Source organism: Nicotiana attenuata, unplaced genomic scaffold (assembly GCF_001879085.1).
Source record: "Nicotiana attenuata strain UT unplaced genomic scaffold, NIATTr2, whole genome shotgun sequence".
NCBI classification, from domain to species: Eukaryota; Viridiplantae; Streptophyta; class Magnoliopsida; order Solanales; family Solanaceae; genus Nicotiana; species Nicotiana attenuata.
Genome location: NW_017671386.1, coordinates 114,838 through 127,027, shown reverse-complemented (window position 1 = coordinate 127,027; position 12,190 = coordinate 114,838).

Below are 12,190 nucleotides of genomic sequence, written 5' to 3'. Positions count from 1 at the left end.
ACCCGACTAGAGAATCTATCAACTGTTTTCTAAATTACCCATTTGGGCTTGAGAAAGCCAAATTGGGCAAAACCCCTCTATTACCGAGAGGTATTAAGTGGGTAATTGTGTGTTGATTGCTATATTACGCCCAGACCAACGAAACTCGCTCTAAAGCCCACAACCCGTTAGGCAACCACCTAGGTGGAAGTCACGGCCCTAGATCTTTTACAACTTGAAAAGCAACACCAATAATATCATTCTCTAGTTTTATATTTGCAAACAATAGCTTAATTTAGAAGTAGACGAAAACAACAAAATATGTGGAAGTGCTTTTTGGACACATTATACGCTTAGTCCGAGTATATACCTAATCCCATCTACGCTACCTGAGGAATCGATCCTGACTCCTAGTTGGGAAATTATAATTGCATCGACCACTTCACAACCCCAATTGAGGTGTGAACTTGAGCGATATCAATTTTTGGTGCTGTTTTCGGGGAGCTAAAAATGGATTTAGTTATATATTTTGTTTCGTGTGTGATTTGTCTTCCTTTCCTTTCGGTTACTAATCTTTTTGGGAAACAATTGTAGGTGATACAATGTCTCTCAACAATAATGATCCTCTTGGAAACGTTCCTTTGGGGGATGAAAGGTATGATAACCAAGTCGATGAGGTTCCTATTGATCCTCAACCAAATAGACGAGGCTGGACGCCTCAAGACAACGTTCCTGTTCCACCCCCACCTCCTACAAGAGCGGCGGCACTCTGGGTGTTGCCAAATGAAGGATGTTTACCTCAAAAAATGAGTTTAACAATTAAAGATATTTTGTGGTTTTAAAGATACGTGATATATCCTGATACTAGTGATTATACAAATAATATTGAGCTTAAGTAAGAAGATATAAAGAACCAAATCAGTGTTGTTGAGGCAATAGGGGGCCTCGAGCTTGACCTATCCAAGGACCTCGAGGTCAGTTATGAGTGATAAAGTATGAACAATAAAGTAAAGGCAATAAAGTTGAACAATAGTTAGAGAGCACGTTAAACAAGAAAAATAACAATGTTCTATTGCAATGAATGATCTCTTTCCTTTACAAAATGATTAGGGTCCCCTTTATATAGGAGGATAAAACCCCAATATAGTACCTTGCTTATAAAAGTAAAGAATTCTATTGGTATAGGTGTATAACGGCCTAGTACGGATCTGTACTATTTCGTACAACCCCTATCCTATAATTAATGCCCAGGTCCACTTGTCCTTGAGAAATTCCCGCTCTTTCCTAATTGACTTCGAGACAATGCTGCCCTCGATGCAGTCCGTGCCAAACACTCGATAAACTTCTCCGAGGTAGGTGTTCCTTAGCCGGATACGTTGCCCACTTCGAGTATCTTGGATTCGGGCCTATAACCCGATTTAAGCCTTTAAAATCATACTTCTAGATTTTGACCGTATACAAAGGATATGCAAGTGCCAAAGTCCCGCTCCGCATTAGGGCGGGAAATTTTCAAATCACAAATGTTATACTTACATTGTTGGAACAATGGGGATTCTTCACCGGGGCTCCGAATCAAAATGCGTACAAGCACTTGAAAGGGTTTGTTGACAATCGTTGGGGGAGTAAACAGACAAACATCTCCGAGGATGTTTTAAGATTGAGGCTATTCCTTTCTCTCTACGAAGGAAAGCTTTGGATTGGTTGGAAAGGTTGCCAAATCATTCTATCCATACATGGGATGAATTGGCCGAGAAATTCATTTCCAAGTTCTTTTCTACCGGGCATATGGCAACGCTTAGGGATGAGATTCTAGCTTTCAAACAAGAACCCAATGAGCCTTTGCATGAGATAAGGGAGAGATATCATACTATGCTAAAAGAGTGCCCGAACAATGACATGACGGTGGTTGTGATTCAACAAACTTTCTATAGGAGGATCAATACTACCAATCAATGCATGGTCAACCAACTTGTCGGTGTAAATTTCATGACAACGCCAAATGCGGAAGCTTGTGAGATTCTAGATAAAATGGCGTATAATTCATCGGCATGATAAAGTAGAGCAAACATTTCTCAAGGCGATCCAAATGTGATTCACTTGCATAAAGAATTACATGATCATGGGCAAGCAATTGCCGAGTTGACCACCACAATGAATCAACTAGCCAAATCTCAACTTCAACAAGTGAAAGGTCCCAAACAAGTAAATGCAATGGAGGGAGTTAGTATGATGGTAAACAATAGGAGGCAAAAGGGTCTTCAAGTGCAAAACCGGGTTGACAATTATGTGCAAGATGGCAGTGGATTTGATCAAGATGGACAATACAATGAACAAGAGGAGGAAGTACAATATGTGAACAACTTCCATGGGCAAAGAAACAACAATCAAGGCCCAAATCAACAACAATGGCGACCACAAGGAAATCAAGGAAATTGGAATTCAAACAATGAAGGTAATTGGAAAAATCAAACCAACCAAGGGAATTGGAACAATCAAAGCAATCAAGGAAATTGGAATAGTAAAAATAACCAAGACAATTAGAGTGGCAATAATCAAGGCTATTGGGGAGGTAACAACCAAGGAGGGTGGAACAACAACAACAACCGGGGGTCGGGTTTTTATAGGCCCCCGATATCTCAACAACCGAGCAACCCGCCTCCTTATCCTTCTCAAGGTCCGATCTCTTCCAACAATGAGATGGGACGAATTGAGAACATGTTTAAACAAATGACGGAAAATAATGCCGACTCCGATGCTCAACTAGCCTCTCACAACACTTCAATATGCAATTTGGAAGTTCAATTGGGCCAAATCTCGCAAGCTTTAAACACTCGTCCTAAGGGGGCACTGCCTAGTGATACGGTGGTGAAACTGAAGGGTGGGAACAACACGGGACATGCCATTTCCATTACTACAAGGAGTGGAAAAGGTGGGGATGCAACCACCTCAAGCCAAAAGAAGATTGTGGATGATGAAAAATTGGTACAAGAAGATGAGATGCTAAGAAATGAAGTGCAAGCAAATGATGAGGTGAGAATTGATATTGAAGACAATGTGGAGGAGACTCAAGAAGAAGTGAAACCGTCTAGGCAGCACATTGTTAACATACTGGAACCGGTAGTGCCAAAGGCTAAGGCACCAATGCCAAGGCCTCCTCCTCTGTATCCTCAAAGGCTTGCCAAGAAAAATGGCAAGAACCAATTCAAAATGTTCATTGACATGATGAAGAGTTTGTCTATTAATGTGTCGTTGGTTGAGGCCTTGGAACAAATGTCGGGATATGCAAAGTTCATGAAGGACTTGGTGACAAAGAAGAGGTCGATGAATTGTGATACTATAAAGATGACACATCAAGTGAGTGCAATTGTGCACTCAATGGCTCCTAAATTGGAAGATTCGGGCGCTTTTCAAAATCCCATGTACCATTGGAAGTGCCGACTTTGCCAAAGCTATATGTGATCTTGGGGTGAGTATCAACTTGATGCCATATTCGGTGTTCAAAACTTTGGGAATTGGGAAACCAAGACCCACATCCATGAGGTTACAAATGGTAGATTGTACAATGAAGAGACCTTTGGTTATTATTGATGATGTGTTGGTCGTGTTGACAAGTTCATCCTCCCGGTGGACTTTGTGATTCTTGATTGTGAAGTGGACTATGAGGTGCCTATTATCTTGGGTAGACCTTTCCTTTCTACGGGGAAGGCTCTTGTTGATGTTGAATCCGGTGAGATCACCTTCCGGGTGGGTAATGAAAAGGTGGCCTTCCATGTGTGCAAATCTATGAGGCAACCGAATAGCAATGAAGTTTGTTCATTCATGGATTTGGAGACCGATGTGATCATTGATGATGCTAGTGCCTCAATGAATATTGAGGATATTTTGGAAGCCATTTTTTTCAACTTCGATAATGATGAGGAGAAACAAGGCTATTTGGAATGTGTGAATGCATTGCAAGGAATAGGGTCGTACATTTATGAACCCCGCAAGTTATCCTTGGATCTTGAAAACCGGAAGACTCCTCCAGTAAAGCCCTCAATCGAGGAGCCTCCCACTTTGGAGTTAAAGACATTACCTCCGTATCTCAGGTATGAATTCCTTGGCCCTTGTTCTACTTTACCGGTTATTCTTTCCTCTTGTTTGACTAACGTGCAGGTAGACTCCACATTGGCGGTGCTACAAAAGAGGAAGAAAGCTATAGGATGGAGATTGGCGGATATTCAGGGAATAAGCCCCGCCCTTTGCATACACAATATTATTTTGGAGGAGGGTGCTAAACCCTCTGTTAAACACCAAAGGAGGCTAAATGAAGCAATGTAAGAGGTGGTCAAAAAGGAGATCATAAAGTGGTTGGATGTCGGGGTTATTTATCCCATTTCCAATAGTTCATAGACTTGTCTATGGCAATGTGTCCCAAAGAAAGGGGACATGACTGTGGTTACCAATGACAAGAATGATTTGATTCCTACAAGAATGGTGACCGGGTGGAGAGTGTGTATGGACTATTGCAAGCTCAACAAAGTCACAAGGAAAGATCATTTCCCACTTCCCTTCCTTGACCAAATGCTTGATAGGTTGGCTGGTCGTGCTTTCTATTGTTTCCTTGATGGATATTCCAGTTACAATCAAATTCTTATTGCTCCGAAGGACCAAGAGAAGACTAATTTCACATGTCCCTATGGTACTTTTGCATTCTCGCGGATGCCATTTGGGTTATGTAATGCACCGGAGTCTTTTCAACGGTGTATGATGTCTATCTTCACCGACATGATGGAAGATTTTTTTGAGGTCTTCATGGATGACTTTTGTCAAAGACAATGAATGCCAACCGGACGGATTGGTCAAGAAAACTTGATGAGGCTTTATGATCTTATAGGACGGCCTACAAAACTTCTATTGGGATGTCTCCATACCGGTTGGTGTTTGTGAAAGCTTGTTATCTTCCGGTGGAACTTGGGCATAAGGCCATGTGGGCTTTGAAGAAGTTGAACCTTGAATGGGATGTCGCCGCCAACTTAAGAGTGACACAATTGAATGAGCTAGATGAATTTCGGTACCATGAGTATACAAGTTCTTCCTTATACAAGGAGAAGATGAAGTACCTCCATTACAAGTACATTCCGAACAAGGAGTTTAAAGAAGTTGATCTTGTGTTATTGTTCAATTCTCGGTTACGGATGTTTCCGGGAAAGTTGAAGTCAAAATGGAGTGGCCCTTTTGAAGTTGTTTGTGTGAAACCATTCGGTGCATTGAACTTGAAAAATAAGAATGGTGAAGTGTTTAGAGTCAACAGGCGACGGGTGAAAAACTATCTTGGAAAATTCAATGATGGCCACGCGTGGCGGTTCTCTATTTCAAGGGATTGGTAATCTGCGTCGTGCCGCGACGTTAAATCAGGCGCTTCATGGGAGGCAAACCATGTGTCTTTTTCTTTATCTTTTTCTTCTTCTTTAGATAGATTTTGTTTTGTGCTAACTAGTCTTGAAGTGTATGCAGGAATGAGTGTGCTTTGTAGGGACCATGCCCAGAAATTTGGCGAAGTGTTGAAAAAGTGCGGACTGCACATTTATTGTGTGGATCGCATAAAAATGTATGCCACAGCAGAGAGGAATCTGCAGCCGCACAGTTCATTGTGCGGCCGCACAACTGGAGACCCAAAAATGCAACTCTCTAAAGTTTGGAATAGTAGAGAAATGGCCATTCTGCGGCCGCACTTGAAATTGTGTGGTCCGCATAAATTTCTGCGATCGCACTCACTTTTGTGCAGACCGTAGAGCTTCAAATAGGCTCAGGTAAAGAGTGCGGACCGCACTCAAAATTGTGCGGCCGTACTCAGCTACATTTTTTACCTAATTCGGTCAACCTATAAATAGGTCCTCATAGCACTATTCACAACTTTACACATTTTGAGATCTTTAGACCTAAGTAAGCACAATGCACACAAATTGTTTCATACTCCACATTCATTTCATTAGTCTAGATTCTTTCATGCATCCTTCATCATTGGTATGTTCAATTCATGTTTAGATTTTTCAATTTTTCTTAGTTTTTGTTCTTCAGTAGTATAGTTATTTTTAGGCCTAAAATGTCAAATGTTCTTCATGTATGCTTAAAATTATGTGGGTAATATCATATGTACCCATTGGGGGGTGGGTAAATCATGTATCATGTTTAATTTTCTAATATCATGTCTACATTGTGCCAAAATTTGGAAAAAACTAAGTCAGTGCCATATGATTTTAAATTGTGCGGTCTGCAGATTTTGAGTTAGGGCACAATACTGAGCATGTAATGTGCGGACCGTAGTCAAAATTGTGCGGTCCATAAAAAATTGTGCGGTCCGCATAAAAATATGTGCGACCGCACTTTGAAAATTCAGAGAACCGGTAGTATGAACCTAGTTTTGTGTGGCCGCACTCAAAATTGTGCGATCCACACTTCAATGTGCGGCTGCACTATAAAATTGTGCGGTTCGCATAAGGCAGTCTGCGGCCACACTCAATATTATGTGGTCCGCACTTTCACCTTTGTGAACTGTTTTGTTTTTCTGCAACTGTTAATTGCTTGTGGACTTATCAAAATTCTCTGTCTATGAATTGCAGACAATGGTGCGATCTCGTGGTAGAGGCGATACATCAAAAGGGAGGCCGAGGCAAGAGCAACCTACCAATTTCTATCCAAAAAGCGATAAACAAGAAAGTAACTGCCAACAGAGTCCCAGAACCTTCAGAATCTAGTGTATATCTCCCGTCTAGGGAAGCCTCAGAGGGAAACTCTGTGCAAGCACAACCCGATGCACAATCCCAACAAAAGCAACTTCCAGGTAGACTACAACTGAGAGATGAACCCTCCTCCTCTGCTAGCTCTTCTGAGGGCTCGAAATAGGATAGCCAAGATTCAGAGCCTTCTTCCTTACATGCCCCCGCAGCACCTATTCCAGTATATGATGATGATGATGATGATGATGATGATGATGATGATGATGTTCCTGATGATGGTAGAAGAGGTGACACTAGAGTGGGCGGCCTAGAGAGGTCGAAGAAGAAGGAGGAATAGGAAGATAGATTTGTGAGCTTGACAGCCTTCATAATGTTTAGAGAGTGGTGGCCCCAAAGATCAATCACACTTGAGCGGCAATTCTTAGTGAAGGACTTGGATAAATACAATCCAAATGTCCTTAGGCAGTTCAGGGAGCGCAAGGGGTGGATGTGGTTCACCCAAAGTGTTATAAGAGCCAATGAGCACTTGGTACGTGAATCCTATGCCAATGTGGAACACATCAAGAAAGGTACCAAAGTGACAAAAGTGAGCAATTTGAAGGTCAGATTCGATCAATGCATTCTGAACACTTATATGGGATTCGAGGAGGTAAAGGCATTCCAGTACATGGAAAAGCTTTCTATGGGTGATGCAGCTCGTCCTTGGCTAGTAGAGATCTTGGCAGCTCCAGGACCACCACTACCTTGGATCATAGTGGGGGTTTCCGTTGCACGGGGAACCCTTAATTTTAAGCAAAAGGGTGGCAAAATTTGTGTGCAGCCGGATAGACCCGAGCTGGAATGAGAACAATGTTCCACTCCCCCAAGTAGTTTTGGTGGAATCTATCATGGCCGGGTACGCAATCAATATGGGTTCCATCATGTCGGCCAACATGTCAGTGGTTGTCCGAAAAGGTGAAAGCTCCTATCCATATCCCAACACCCTCACAGAATACCTTACGGATGTAAATGTGGAGCCGAGAAGATTTGGTACACAGGTGCGGGCCAAAAAGCCCTTCTCATGGTACTCTTTGCAAGGACCAGGGAACCCAAAGTTCAAGGGTAAGGCAACTGCAACCGGTGCCCAGTCTGATGAGCCAACGGTGGTGGTTACAGATTCAGCTACTGAGCCTTATACAGCTATCATGCCTTCCACAGTAGCCAGTCCTTCCACCGAGACAGCTGACATGCAACCGCCTCCATTTTCTAGACCATCTACATCAGTACCAGTGCATGCCTCATCCACATATCCACTCACTGCGCTGCGAAACTCCCAGACATTGGCGAGTCTCGACAATTGGATGCACATAACTATTTCAAAGCTGTCTGACATATCAAGTGTTGTTGCAGCATGGTCTTCTACCCTAGCAGCATCACAGGTACCTCCGTCGGTGGAGGAAACATTAAAAAAGATTCTGGAAAACTAGTAGACCATTATGGATACTCTGGTGGCACATGGTGGAGTCATTGAGGAGTTGGGCAAACAGGTGAAGAAAATGCGGCAATCTCAGGCTTCGAAGAAATCATTAGATAGATTGAGAAAAGAAGTGGCCAAGATAGCATCCGCTGGAGATATACCATTTGATCTGCTGATGGAGTCAGCACCATCAGTACCTGAGGCAGCAGCTGGCCAGTCTGAGGAGCCAGACCTTGCTGCCCACACTGCTGAGGAGGTGCTTCAGATGTTCACCAACTCTGTTATTCCCCGAGCAGAAGATGATGAGATCCAGTTGGAGGACCCCGAGGGTGCTGATGATTCCATGAATACTGAAACCACATAGGTAGTTCTCTTAACTTTCTACCCTTCCTTATTCTAATTTTTGTTAAGCACTGAAGACGGTGCTTATTCTTATTCAGGGGGCTCGTCTATTTTGGTTGGTTTGATATGACATTGTCCCGTAATAACTTTAATAATCTTTTTCTTTTATCTTTACTCTCTCTTTAATTATGTATATATTCATCCCTCTCTCTTGATGTATATATTCTATTCCCCTCGGTTTGTATATTCATTTGTCTTACTTTCAGTAGTTTATTTCATAGCTTCTTTAGTTTGTTTTTCTTAGTAGTATAACTTCTTATTTACTTTAATATCTTCTTTTTGATTTGGTAACTTCTTTTTATGTTTAGTTGAGCAATAAGCCTTTGGTTTTCTTAATGCCACGGTTCTTTCCAAAGGTGGGTTTTGTGTGAACCGGGTGGCTCTTCCCAACGCCGGATGGCGTGATAACCTTCTTAAGGGATTGAGTCCGTTTTTTATGTTTAGGTAAAAATAATAGTATTAATGAATAAAAAGGCTCAAGCATGCCTCACTTGGTACCAACACATTTAACTGCGGCCTTATGGTCAAAAACAAGTTCTTGGCAAGAAATAGCTCTAATTAGTGACCTTTAGACTCTTGTGTTGACTTGAGCAATCATCAAGTGGTTTAGTTGGACCATTAGTGATTTTCAATCTTGAATATGGTTGTTGTGGGCCCTCGACGCTTTCCTCTTTAACAATCCAATTGTGTGAAAAGTGATATTTTTCTTGCAAGTTTAAGTACCAGTGTGAATGATCTAGAACTTGCCCTGAATGTATTTCTAGGCGAAATTCTAAGTTTTGCTTGGCTTCAGAAGCGATTGTAGGCTCTCCTTGGCCCGCTTTAGATGTTCCATGTCCCACCAATATTGCTATCCCTAGTCAACCCATTTAAGCCTAAGACCTTTCTCATTTGACAGCCACGTTACAAGCCTTTACCCATTTGTAGTGACCCTCTCTTGGCACCCTTGCTTTCCTTAAAACTCTTGAGAAGTAATTGGCTAAAACATAAGTTTGGGGAAGAGACGAGGAGTTTTAAAGTGGTATAAAGTTATAATAAGAGAAGAAATGAAGTAAAGGAATGTCATAGAAAAAGAAAGAATGAACAAAAGAAAAATGCAAAAAGAAAGTAAATAAAATGAAGAGTTGAAGGGATTCAAAGAAAAGCAATGATGCCAAGCATGGAGAAAGCAAATAAGGATAAAATGAACATCATGAGAGAGAAAGAGTGATGTTAAGTCACTCTAGTTCCCCTAAGGAAAAATATAATGACTCAAAGAGTCGGCAAAACATGAGCCAAAAAGAGAAAAATGGAGTGCTTAAGAAAAGATGAACCCGTTTCTATTCCAATATTCCCTACCCTTGTCCAATAAGCCTTCATTAAATTTCCAAAACGACCTATGTGATTTCAAGCCGAGTGAACTTACATTAGTGGTAATTTACATGAGGGGCAAGCATATGGTACTTAGAGACGTACTTGTGACATTCTTTTGAGAGAGATGAGCGAACTTTTCACAAATCCTTGAATTGAGTGCTACATTCTTAAGTGAGATATGCTAACAGAGAGTAGAGGAGGATGAGTTTGGGATCTACAATGACCTACATGAAAGAGTGAGCTTTCTTGATGAATAAAATCAACTCTTGATGCTCTAGTGTCACATTAGAACTATTGTGCTTAAAAGTCAAATCATTGCCTTGTTGATAATTCATAAGTATTGTGGGTAATTGTTGGTCCCAATTGATGTGAGTTTGATTCACCTTAGGCTAGCTGAAATAGCTTTTTTTTTTGTGGAGGTAGGAATTACCTTATTTGCTTGAGGACAAGCAAAAGCTTAAGTTTGGGGGAGTTGATAAGTAGGGATATTGACTACTTATTTGCACCTTTTACTTTGTTTAAGCTAAAAAATGCTTAAAGGTATTCCCGGGAACTGATAAATGTGCTTTCTAGCAGGAGTATTGGAAAATGAGAAAACGTGATGAAATTCAACTCAAGAAGGAGTATTTTTGGACAAGGACTAAAACCAAGCAAAAAGTGACAAAGTGTGGACCGCAAATTTTTAGTGCGACCGCAGAATGTGAAGAAATTTTGATAGTGTTGCTTTGCAATGTGCGGCCGTAGAGAGGAAGATCAGAGAGTTCCAACTTAAAGTCCATCGAAAGTGCGGACCGCACTATTATTGTGTGGCCGCAGAAGTCCAGAGCGCGGAGAGTTTGGGTAGTCTACCATATCTACCAGTAGCGGAGAGGCCATTAGCATTGGATGTTCGGGACTTGGCCAACCAGTTTGTTAGATTGAATGTTTCTGAGTCGGGTCGAGTTTTGGCTTGTGTGGTTTCTCGGTCTTCTCTTCATCACCGTGTTAGAGAACATCATTATGACGACCCCCATCTATTTGTCCTTAAGGACACGGTTCAGCACGGTGATGCAAAGGAGGTCACAAATGGAGATGAGGTGTTTACGGATGCAGGGCAGGCTATGTGTACCAAATATAGATTTTTTGCGTGAGCTGATTCTCCAGGAGGCTCACGGTTTGCGGTACTCCATTCATCCAAGCGTCGAAGATGTATTAGGACCTGAGACATTATTATTGGTGGAGGACAGTGAAGAAAGACATAGTGGAGTATGTAGCTCGATGCCTAAATTGTCAGCAGGTGAAGTATGAGCATCAGCGGTCAGGTGGATTGCTTCATAAGCTAGAGATTCTGGAGTGGAAATGGGAGCGAATCACTATGGATTTTGTTGTTGGGCTCCCGCGGACTCAGAGAAAGTTCGATACAGTTTGGGTGATTGTGGATAGGTTGACTAAGTCGGCTCATTTCATTCTAGTGGTGACTACTTATTCTTCTGAGAAGCTGGCTCGAGTTTACATTCGCGAGATTGTCAGTCTTCATGGCATGCCGGTACCCATCATCTCTTATTGGGGTACGCACTTTACATCGCGCTTCTGGAGAGCCGTACAACATGAGTTGGGTACTTATGTTGAGTTGAGCACATCATTTCACCCTCCGACAAATGGGTAGTCCGAGCACGCTATTCATATATTGGAGAATATGCTATGTGCAAGATTTCAAATAGTGTATAGGTATGAAAAAATCCCATAAGAAAAAGTCTAATAAACCCCGGCATAAACACTCGCGATGCACTCGTTCAGGCTTGGATCTCACCACAGAGATAGGATCCTCTGTGCACCTCTCAGATATAGATAAACAACAACTTTCACTACTAGAAATCCGGTAAAAAGCGACCACAAAAAGCGACCAAAGTTGGTCGCTTATAGGCCTAAAAGCGACCAAAAAACGACCAAACATGCCTGGTCGCTATATTGCTGGTCCCTTCACTTTAGGGACCAAAGTTGGTCGCTAATTAGCGACCAACTTTGGTCTCTAAGGTAAAATGACCAAATATTCCGGATATTGACTATAGCGACCATCTTTGGTCGCTTTATTATTTTAATAATATAAATTTGGCGACCAAAGTTGGTCTCTAAATGTAAAATATATTATTTATTTATTTATTATTATTCATAAAACAGCGACCAACTTTGGTCTCTAATCCAAATATTATATTTTAAAATCTGAAAAATGGAGACCAAGGTTGGTCGCTATTTTATTAATTTTTTTAATTTTTTTAAAAGTAAGCGACCAAAGTTGGTCGCT